Genomic DNA, 10,713 nt, shown 5'->3' with positions numbered 1-10,713 from the left:
AGTGTACATATGCAAACAAACCATCAAATAACTTAGCGTTCGGGTCATTCACTGTCTCATAAAAACTTTGAAATACTCATTCCTTCCTACAAACCAACCAAACAACGAGAATGAAACATTTGATTCATTTGCAATCCCATTCCCAGAAACCAAACACGCCAATTCGAAAATACACAATACATAAGACAAGTAGTAAATAGCATCATAAAACAGCATCATTTTGTTCCTCTTAAACTTGTTATCAATCCCAAAATCTCAACACGGAGAGCCGAAACCCTTTCATGAGTAACACGTTCCTCAACTCGTGCAAACCACAAATCCTCGTTTTTTGGCACAACACTATCAAACCACTCACATATTTCCTTTGCAATGGCTAAAACATACAAACCACAATCATAACCAGTCTCTTGTTGCGGGCTGGACTCACATTCCACATAGCGCGTACTAGAACCACCTGTATACGAACCAAGCGATCTACAAAGGCGTTTTGCGTAGTTCTTGTTCATACCACCATTACTATCATGATGTACAAACACATTACGGGTTCTCTCAAACGCGAGTAAGCTCCAGTGGCTGCCGCCTTCTGCCACCGCCACGTCATCATTGTTGTTAATGGGGAAGATTATGAGGTTTTTTGATGGGAGGTTTAGGGGCTGGATGAAATCTTTGAGGCCGTCGATGTCGGGACAATTCATTATCCAGAAAGTAATTGAAGGTGGGACGAGTAGTACGTGTTCTGAAGGATGTGATGATGAAAGATAACTGAAATAAAACTCGATTATACGGTCGTTAAGAAAATACGGACCGCTTAGGATCGTTAAATCAGATTGTCTGAGTACAACATCGTTGTAACTCAAGATTTTATCATCGGCTGAGGATCTTGGCATGCTGCAGATGCTAATAATATAATATGGCACCTGGTTAATCAAAATAATAAGTATAAATCACGCCCGATGATGATAGCATTAAGAATAATAATAAGATCGAAATTCTTGACTCGTAGAATTATGACTTTCAAAAGGACTATGAAGTAGCTATGGGAATGTTACATGTCATCTGGAATTAATAGATATTATTAGCTATGCAGTCAATATCGCCGATGTATCAGTGATATATCGGTTATCGGTCCCTTGGCGATATATAAGTCAGAATATCGTTACCGATAATATCAACGATATTGACCGATATTGGACTAATATTTGACAGATATATCACCGATATTCCTGATATCACTGTTTTTAAGTCTTAATTATCAACTTTTAGTGTTCAATGTTATTGTTTTAAGTCTTAATCAATTCTTACTTGCTAAGATTGTTAGTGTTTTGCAATTTGCAAAAGGTTAATTTGTTAATGGTAGGAGATTATACTGAATTATTATTGTTAAATTGCTATGTATATGAATTTTACATGATATTAAAATTACCGATATCTCACTGCGATAACCGTTATCTCAGATATCTGTCAAGTTTTTCGCATTAACTGCTTAGATTATTAGACAAATTATTGTTCTTCTTAACTCATGGAAATTAAGTATGCCCACAAGGTGTTTGATGAAATGCCTGAAGGGTGTTTGAAGTAAAAATAAAAGAAGAAAAACTTATGATTCATTTACTAACAAATCTTGGAGTCATATCAATAACATGAATCTGACAATTTGATGGAAAATTAGGGATTACAAAATTAAAAGCCGAAGTTAAGGAGTTTAAGGGTACCAGAGATCTGTGAAGACTGAGAACGCAGAGTACGATTGAGAGACTGGTCCGTGGTTGAATGAGGGTGGTCCGCGGTCGTTCAGTGCAGGGTCCGATTGAGAGTGGATATATATCTATTTTTCTTGGGATTTGTCAGGTGGAGAGGTGCATAAACCGGGTATTTTTAGGAACCGGGATCATGGGTATGGTCAACAAAAGTCAAAACCGGTTCTGGTATAGGCAGGTATTTGACTGTGTTTTGATCGGGTTTCGGGTAGGGTCGGGTTTTGACTGGGTATTCCCCGGTTCCGGTTCTAGCGGGTCCCGGTCAGTTTTGGTTTTGGGTACGGCTCAGGGGAGAAATCCAATACTAGGTCGTACCCGCGGGTAGTGTACGAGTAGGAATCGGTTCTGGATCGGGTAAACCAAGTCAGGTACGGAACTGGGTATTTTGTGCACCTCTAGACTCAGGTGTGAATAATTAATAAATATTTAATTTTTTTACACTTTTTATAGTTTAAGCATAACAAAATTTTTCGTATGGATTTCCTGCAAAGAACAATAATAGCCGTTTATATAGTGGGAAGGCTGGTAGGCGTGAGCATCGAGTCCTTACCTAATATGAACGGACGAGTCTAACCTGAACATGTACCTGTACCTGTTTAATGATAAAACAAAGTCTCTCGAACCATCGCTATGGTATATATAATTGGTCCGCGTCCCAGAGGGGTTTTACAAGTCCAACAACTTATTCGGGTCATTGGAACCAGGACGGGCCTTGATGAAAGATAGACTTAGCAAATTGTATTTAAACAATCAACTTTGTGAAATAGTTGTTCGGTATTTATAGTATATTTTAATAATTGCAAGAAAAACTTGTGTAAAAGAGTGTTTATACGCATTCATAGTTCAATAGAGTCCAACATAAGCCATAAATTGGATGTCAAAGCATAGTTTAATACCCATAAAACTTGCAAAATCAAATTGGATATCAATGATTGAAGATTGGAAGATAGTTGATCAAGGGTTGCGACTGTTAAAGGAGCATATGATAGTAAGTTAATAATAACCTTATTAATAGAGGTTATACCCGGAACCGTAACGAAGGTCTTTGAAAAACTAGGACCCGACTTCTTAACTATAAATGGTTTCGGGTTTGACGGGTCTCGTGGGTTCTATGGGTCTTACTTGGTTTACGCTGACATTTACTAAAAGTCACAAGTGTATGTTTTAAAATAATTTGCAAAACACACTCAACCAAATAAAACCATATCCCTATACTAAACACAAACTTGTAAGTTGTTAGTTATAGAATTAATTATAACTTATAACACATCTTATCTTATCTTACAATATTAATAAAAGAAAATGTTAAAGCTTAGGTGTCAATCCCACATTTTACCTAATTCCTAATCTCTCATCTCATTCATTCTAGCTATTCATGGGTTATGAGTCAAAACAATTTTGTCAAATGAGTTATAACATAGTATGGATTATATTCATTATTGAATCAAATGTCATTTTCATACATAATGTTTGATCAACTACACAACTTTAGTACCTTTTTTTTAAATTCTTGCAAATCAACACCTGGTGTTTCCAAAATCATGCTATTTTAGTATTTTTCGTTAACCCTGTTTGTTTTTTTTCTATTAAGTCTACATTAAATTAATTTACAAGTATTTGAAAAATCACAACTAAAATAACAGACCTTATTTATCTTTATCATTTGACAAAACCCGTTGTAGCATAAAGTCAGTGTTCCAATTGCCATAAACTTCAATAAGGAAGTGGTAAAAGTTCTCACCTCGAAACTGCCGACACCGGATCTGTTTCTGCCCTTCTCCTGCAGAATCACCGGATCTGTTTCTGTTTATCCGGCAGAATCACCTTCGAAACTACCGTACAAGCTTCCTCCGGCAGTGTGTTCGTGTCCACGGGAATAAAGATAAGCATTTCTGTTTCTGTTCCTATTATTATTGCATTTCTGTTTCTGTTCCACGGGAATAAAGATAAACAGTTTGAGATCTACCACTTGCATATACTCTAGAATGTAGATCTAGCATAAATCACTTAATATAGAAAGCAAATCTGTAAGCAACTTGTTTATTAATTATTATAAACCAAATCACAAAGCATAACATAGATCTAGCCTTTATATCGAATCATATTACTGAAAATCAATATAAATAGTTTAAGATCTATAACTTACGTATACACCATACACTAGAATGAATGTAGATCTAGCATTAATCACTATGAATGTAACAGGTAGAGCATAAATCACTTGCAAAATGAACAAATTAATTAACACATATTGAATAAACCAGATCTGTAACTTGTAGCATTATTATTATTATTATTATTATTATTATTATTATTATTATTATTATTGTGGGTATTATTATTATTATTATTATTATTATTTTTGTGTGCGCAATTATTATTATTTTGTGCTGCCATTGGGGGTCCCAAAGCAAAAGAGTGAGCTTCTTGTAACCTGGCTGCCGTTGAGCTGTATCTGCCTTCATCATCTTCACGGTATACTCGTTCCTTTCTCACTATTATTATTATTATTAGTATTATTATTATTATTATTATTATTATTATTATTATTATCATTAGAACATACGTGATCCGGATCTTTGGAGTTTATTTTCATTTTAAGATCCCTTGACTATTATTGTTATTGCTACACACTATTATTATTATTATTAGTTTTTGTTACTATTATTATTATTATTATTGATTTGGTGTTCTATTGCTTGTGTTTGTGTGATTAGTTGCAACCATAGAGCGTAGGAACCATGACTATTACTTGAGACCATGTCCTGAAACGAGGGGTGTAGGAAAGAGTAAAGATAGGGAGCGTATATTGCGTTTGGCTTCTTGGAATGTAGGAACATTAAATGGTAAGTTGCTAGAATTGGTAGATGTGCTTAAAAGACGTAGGGTTCAGATAGCATGCCTCCAGGAGACTAAGTGGAAATGACATAGAGGGGCTGAGTGTAATGGGTATAAGTTGTGGTACTCGGGGTCTGATGGAGCTAGGAATGTGTAAGGCCCCGTTACCGGTAGCCCTACTTTAGCGTCGGATTTACTCATAAACACAGTTCTAAATATCAGAGTTAATTAAAACATTTACGCGGAATATAAAACTTTCATAAAACGTTACATAATTCGTAACTTGTCTCAAAACATCCTTTGTCTTTCAACATTAAAGCATTAAAATTTAAACATCATAAGTCTTCAGACGCCAGACTCTTGTTCAATGCCACATGTCTCCTCAAGCGAGCTGCCTCATCCTACTCACCTGCGTGCATACTAAAAGTCAGCTACGCTGAGTGAGTTCTAGTTAATCACATAATCATACCATACACATAAAATTATATCCTTTCATTCATACTTTTATACTTTCATACTTTCATACTTTCTTACTTTCATACTTTCTTACTTTCTTTTGTATTAACTTACTTTCATATCTTACGTTATAAAGAGCATTACGCCCTACATTCCTCGAGTATTATTAGGGCTCGGTACCCTCTTTCCTCGAGTATTATTAGGGCTCGGTACCCTCTTTCCTCGAGTATTATTAGGGCTCGGTACCCTCTTTCCTCGAGTATTATTAGGGCTCGGTACCCTCTTTCCTCGAGTATTATTAGGGCTCGGTACCCTCTTTCCTCGAATATTAGTAGGGTTCGGTTCCCTAGTTCTCGAATATTAGTAGGGTTCGATTCCCTCTTCGTTACCATACAACCATACATCATACCTCGAGTATTAGTAGGGCTCGATACCCTTTTCGTAACCATACAACCATACATCATACCTCGAGTATTATTAGGGCTCGGTACCCTTTTCGTAACCATACAACCATACATCATACCTCGAGTATTATTAGGGCTCGGTACCCTTTTCGTAACCATACAACCATACATCATACCTCGAGTATTATTAGAGCTCGGTACCCTTTTCGTAACCATACAACCATACATTATCATTTCTTTCTTCTATTATCTTTATCATGTTCATACACATAAACATACATAACATACTTACCTTATACATATTGTTACAACCTGACAGTACGTGCAATATCCGAAGATCATTCACGTACCATCAAGCAATCATTCATACATTTCACATTATCCACATAAGGCATACACTTATCTCTTAGGATAAGTGTATTACTCTTAGGATAAGTGTATTAACAAACATATTGAGTATGCACACAGCCCCGAAAACGTAACACATAAATGGGGCTAGAAACTCACCTGAACACGGTTACGTTCACCGTTAATCGTAATCCCTTTCTTCAGTTGTGCACGGCTGACTGTATAACAAGTATACGTATCAATTAACTATCACTTCTCATAATGTATTTCTATCTTTATATGACCCACAACGAACGGGGGTCCGGGGGCAGCGCCCCTGGCAGCGGGGTCTAGGGGCGGCAGCCCCTAGCAGGGTCCAAGGGGCAGAGCCCCTGGCTGGGGTCGAGCTGCCAGGTCAGCTTGGAAAAATTTTATTTCCATTAACTGTCTTAACACATTTTTCATTAGATTTTTAATTTATTTTCTAATCGAACTTGACTTTAAGCGAAGTTAAACCTTAGGCGAACTTAGCTTTAGGCGAAGTTATCAGGCGAACTTGGCTTTAGGCGAAGTTAAACCTCAGGAGAACTTAGCTCTAGGCGAAGTTATCAGGCGAACTTAGCTTTACAGCGAAGTTGCCATCAGGCGAACTTAGCTTCAGGCGAAGTTGCCAGTTAGGCGAACTTAGCTTTACAGCGAAGTTGCCATCAGGCGAACTTAGCTTGCGAAGTTGCCAGTTAGGCGAACTTAGCTTTACAGCGAAGTTGCCATCAGGCGAACTTAGCTTGCAGGCGAAGTTCATCAGGCGAACTTGGCTTGCAGGCGAAGTTCATCGCTTTGAAGGCGAAGTTGCCCAGATGAGGGTGAAGTTGCCCAGATAGCCGCTGTTTCGGTTTCTGTCCAACATTTCGAGCTATTTTAACACCCTTGCCATGGTTCAACATCACCCACTACGCTTCCCGACCATTTTCGGTCGTATCTACACTATAAAACTTGGATCTTTAAACTTCAAAGATCAAGAATCATACCTTTCTGAGCTTGCTTGGGTCTTGTTTACTCGTTATCACAACAAATCTCTCTCTCTCTCCCTCGGATCTGCCGCCTCTCTCTCTTCCGGCCGGCCGGCGGTTGTAGAGTGTGGTGTGTGTGTGTTTTGGAAGTGTGAAAGGATAAGATGGAAATGAAGATATTTTGGGTTTAGGGGATATTTATATCCCTTAGATCCCATTCTCATTTAACCCATCTCAATTAATCCAAGTCCATGGTCCGCTCCTTACCCGACCTTAATTAATTACGCGAAATCACTAAACATAACTTCCTTTATTCAACATAATAAATTTTAGGATGTTACAGAATGGAGTAGGGTTTCTAGTGGCTAAGGAAATACACACTAGTGTGGTGGAGGTGATAAGACATAATGACAGGATTATGGTGTTGAAATTAGTACTAGGAGAGGAAGTAGTGGCAGTAGTCTCCGCCTACTCGCCTCATGTAGGCCTAGGGGATCAGGAAAAGAGAGAATTTTGGGATTGCCTAGACGCAGTGGTAGGGGGCATACCTAGGGGGAGAGGATTTGCATAGGAGGTGATTTTAATGGACACATTGGTAAGGCTAACGATGGTTTTCAAGCCGTACATGGGGGTTTCGGTTTTGGTGATAGGAATGAGACCGGAACATATCTTCTAGAGTTTGCGGTGGCACGTGACCTAGGTATTATAAATTCTTATTTTAGGAAACAAGATTCTCATTTAATCACTTTTAGCAGTGGCGGACGCGACACGCAAATTGACTACCTTTTGATGAGGCAGGGAGACCGACGTTGGTGGAAGGACTGCAAAGTCATACCTGGGGAAGCAGTTGTGACTCAACATCGACTACTAGTGACAGATATAGCCTTCAGAAATAAGCTGACTGTTCGAGAGAAGAAAGGTACACCGAGAATTCGATGGGGAAATTTGAAGGACGAAAATCTCCTACTGTTTAAGGATAAACTCATACTGCATACGCGGGCTCGACTAAATGGGGACTCAACTCATATATGGGAAGCTATGGAGACAAAGATCATCCAAGTAGCAAAGGAGACTCTCGGGGTCACAACAGGAAAGACAAGTGGGCATAAGGAGTCTTGGTGGTGGAATGACGCAGTGCAAGACAAGATAAGGGACAAACAAGGATGTTTTAGGGAGCTAATGAGGTGCACGAATGAGAAGGAGCGAGTGGAATTGAGGGACAACTACAAAACGGCCAAGATAGAGGCGAAGAAGGCAGTGGCGGAAGCAAAGAAGGCGGCCTTTAAACGGATGTATGAAAGTCTAGAAACAAAAGAGGGGGAACATGCTATGTTTAAGATTGCCAAAGCCAGGGAGCGTAGAAGGCAAGATCTAGGACCGGTGAAGTTCATAAAGGATACAGATGGGCATGTACTGGTCAAGGAGCAGGACATCAAGCTAAGATGGCAAACCTACTTCCACAATCTTTTTAACAATGGGAGAGCTTACCAAGAAGAACATGACAACACAAACTTTCAACGACAACAATCGAATAACTGCTACTGCCGACGGATCACACGAGAAGAGGTGAAGGATGCACTTAGGAGGATGGGAAGGTCTAAGGCGGTTGGCCCAGACAACATACCCATCGAGGTGTGGAAGTGTCTGGGGGAGGAAGGAGTCATGTGGTTAACTACTCTGTTCAATAGTATTCTCAAATCAAGTAAGATGCCAGACCAGTGGAGGAGCAGCGTTGTAGTTCCTATCTATAAGAACAAAGGAGACGCCCAATGTTGTGGTAACTACCGAGGAATCAAACTACTAAGTCATACTATGAAGCTATGGGAAAGAGTGATTGAGGTTAGACTTAGACAAGAAACTCAGGTTACGGTCAACCAATTTGGCTTTATGCCGGGGCGTTCCACCACAGAGGCAATACACCTTATAAGAAGATTAATGGAAAAGTATAGGGAGAAGAAGCGTGATCTACATATGGTGTTTATTGACCTAGAAAAGGCCTACGACAGTGTGCCACGACAGGTGCTCTGGGAGTGCTTGGAGGGTAGAAGAGTGCCCAGGAAATACATAGAGATAATTATGGATATGTATACCAGGAGTGAAACAAGTGTCCGTGCGCCATTGGGGGATACTGATTTCTTTCCTGTAGAGGTAGGTCTTCACCAGGGGTCAGCGTTGAGCCCGTTTCTTTTTGCAGTAGTCTTTGATGAGTTGTCAAAGTCGATTCAGGGGACTCTCCCGTGGTGCATGATGTTCGCAGACGATATTGTGTTACTTGCTGAGAAAAAACAAGATCTAAACATGAGGCTTGAGGAGTGGCGAACAACCTTAGAGACAAAAGGTTTAAAGATTAGCCGATCTAAGACGGAGTACCTCCACTGTGATTTTGGTGGGATAAACGACAATGAAGACGCACAGATCACAATTGAAGGGCAGGTGGTCCCGCAGGTAACGAAGTTCAAGTATTTAGGATCATTTGTACAGAGTGATGGGGAATTAGACAGTGATGTGACCCACCGAGTTCAGGTAGGATGGTGTAGATGGAAAGCAGCCACAGGTATATTGTGCGACAAGAGTTTCCCGACTAAACTAAAGGGAAAATTCTATAGGGTGGCAGTTAGACCTGCAATGCTATATGGAACAGATTGTTGGGCCATCAAGAAGGCACAAGTGCGGAAGATGGAGGTAGCAGAAATAAGAATGCTACGTTGGATGTGTGGGCACACAAGGCTAGACCGAATAAGAAACGTTGTGTTTCGCGAGAGATTAGGGGTGGCGAACATAGCAGACAAGATAAGAGAGTGGAGATTGAGATGGTTTGAACATGTAAAGAGAAGACAGACGACTAATCCTGTTAGATCCGTAGAAAACATTACTATAGAGGGGAGGAGGGGTAGAGGACGACCGAAATTGACTTGGGATGAGAGGATTAGGCATGATTTGATAGACCTAAACCTCTCCGAGGACATGGTTGAGGATAGGAATTCGTGGAGAAGTAGAATTAAAGTTAAGGATTTTTAGAGAGAATTGAATACCTTAGGGCTTAGACTTAACTTATTTAGGTCACATACCATAATGGTATTTCCCTTACATATATTATTATTATTATAATTATTATTAGCTTTTATATAGCTGTTAAACTGTGATCTTATTATTAATATTATTATAATTAGTAGTAGTTTTTATATAACTGTTAAACTTTGATTTCCTTTATTTTGCTTCATACACATGTACTTAGAGCCGAGGGTATCTCTGGAAGCCACCTCTTTATTCCTTTGGATAGAGGTACGGTGTGCCTACATCCCACCCTCCCCAGACCCTACTTATAGCTTTGCTGTCGGTGGGATTTTACTGGGCATGATTGATTGATTGATTTGACAAAACCCGTGTAATACACGGGTTCAAAATTTATATGTAAGGTTGTTTTATAAGAAACTAAAATAGATTAGAACATCTACAATAGATGTTTTTAGAAGGCTTTTCATCTCATGGTATTTTTAGGACGTTTTCAAGCTTTTGTAGTTTTTGGGTGTTCTCCGACAACTCACGCATGCATAACATGATATGGGAGAGAGTTGCATAACATGATATGGGAGAGAGGTGAACAAATCGGGTTAACAAATGTCAAAACCGGGTCCGGGTAGGAACCAGTTCCGGGTATAGTCGGGTATTTGACCGGGTTTTTTTGGGTTTCAAGTAGGGCAGGGTCGGGTTTTGACCAAGTATTTCCGGTTCTGGTTCCACTAGGTCCAGGTCGGTTCTGGTTCCGGGTACGGCTTTGAGGAGAAATCCTATACCAGGTCCTACCTGCGGGTAGGACACAGGTAAGAACTGGTTCCGTGTCAGTACACCGGGTCAGGTCTGGAACCGAGTATTTTGTGCACCTCTAGTCTGAGACTTATTATTTGCAATAGAAAGTAGAAA

The 10,713-nt window shown here is 39.5% G+C and overlaps 1 pseudogene; it reads right to left on the bottom strand.

Annotated features, from left to right (window-relative positions):
• Window positions 1–215: 215 nt before the first annotated feature.
• On the bottom strand, window positions 216–943 carry LOC143591973 (NEDD8-specific protease 1 pseudogene; annotated as a pseudogene).
• Between the last annotated feature and the right edge of the window lie 9,770 nt (window positions 944–10,713).

This window comes from Bidens hawaiensis, unplaced genomic scaffold (genome assembly GCF_021521415.1).
Source record: "Bidens hawaiensis isolate Kalapana, Puna unplaced genomic scaffold, B.hawaiensis_p1.1 tig00040228_1, whole genome shotgun sequence".
Lineage (NCBI taxonomy): Eukaryota > Viridiplantae > Streptophyta > Magnoliopsida > Asterales > Asteraceae > Bidens > Bidens hawaiensis.
The sequence above is the reverse complement of the archived record's forward strand: the minus strand, read 5'-3'. Positions and strand labels throughout refer to the sequence as shown.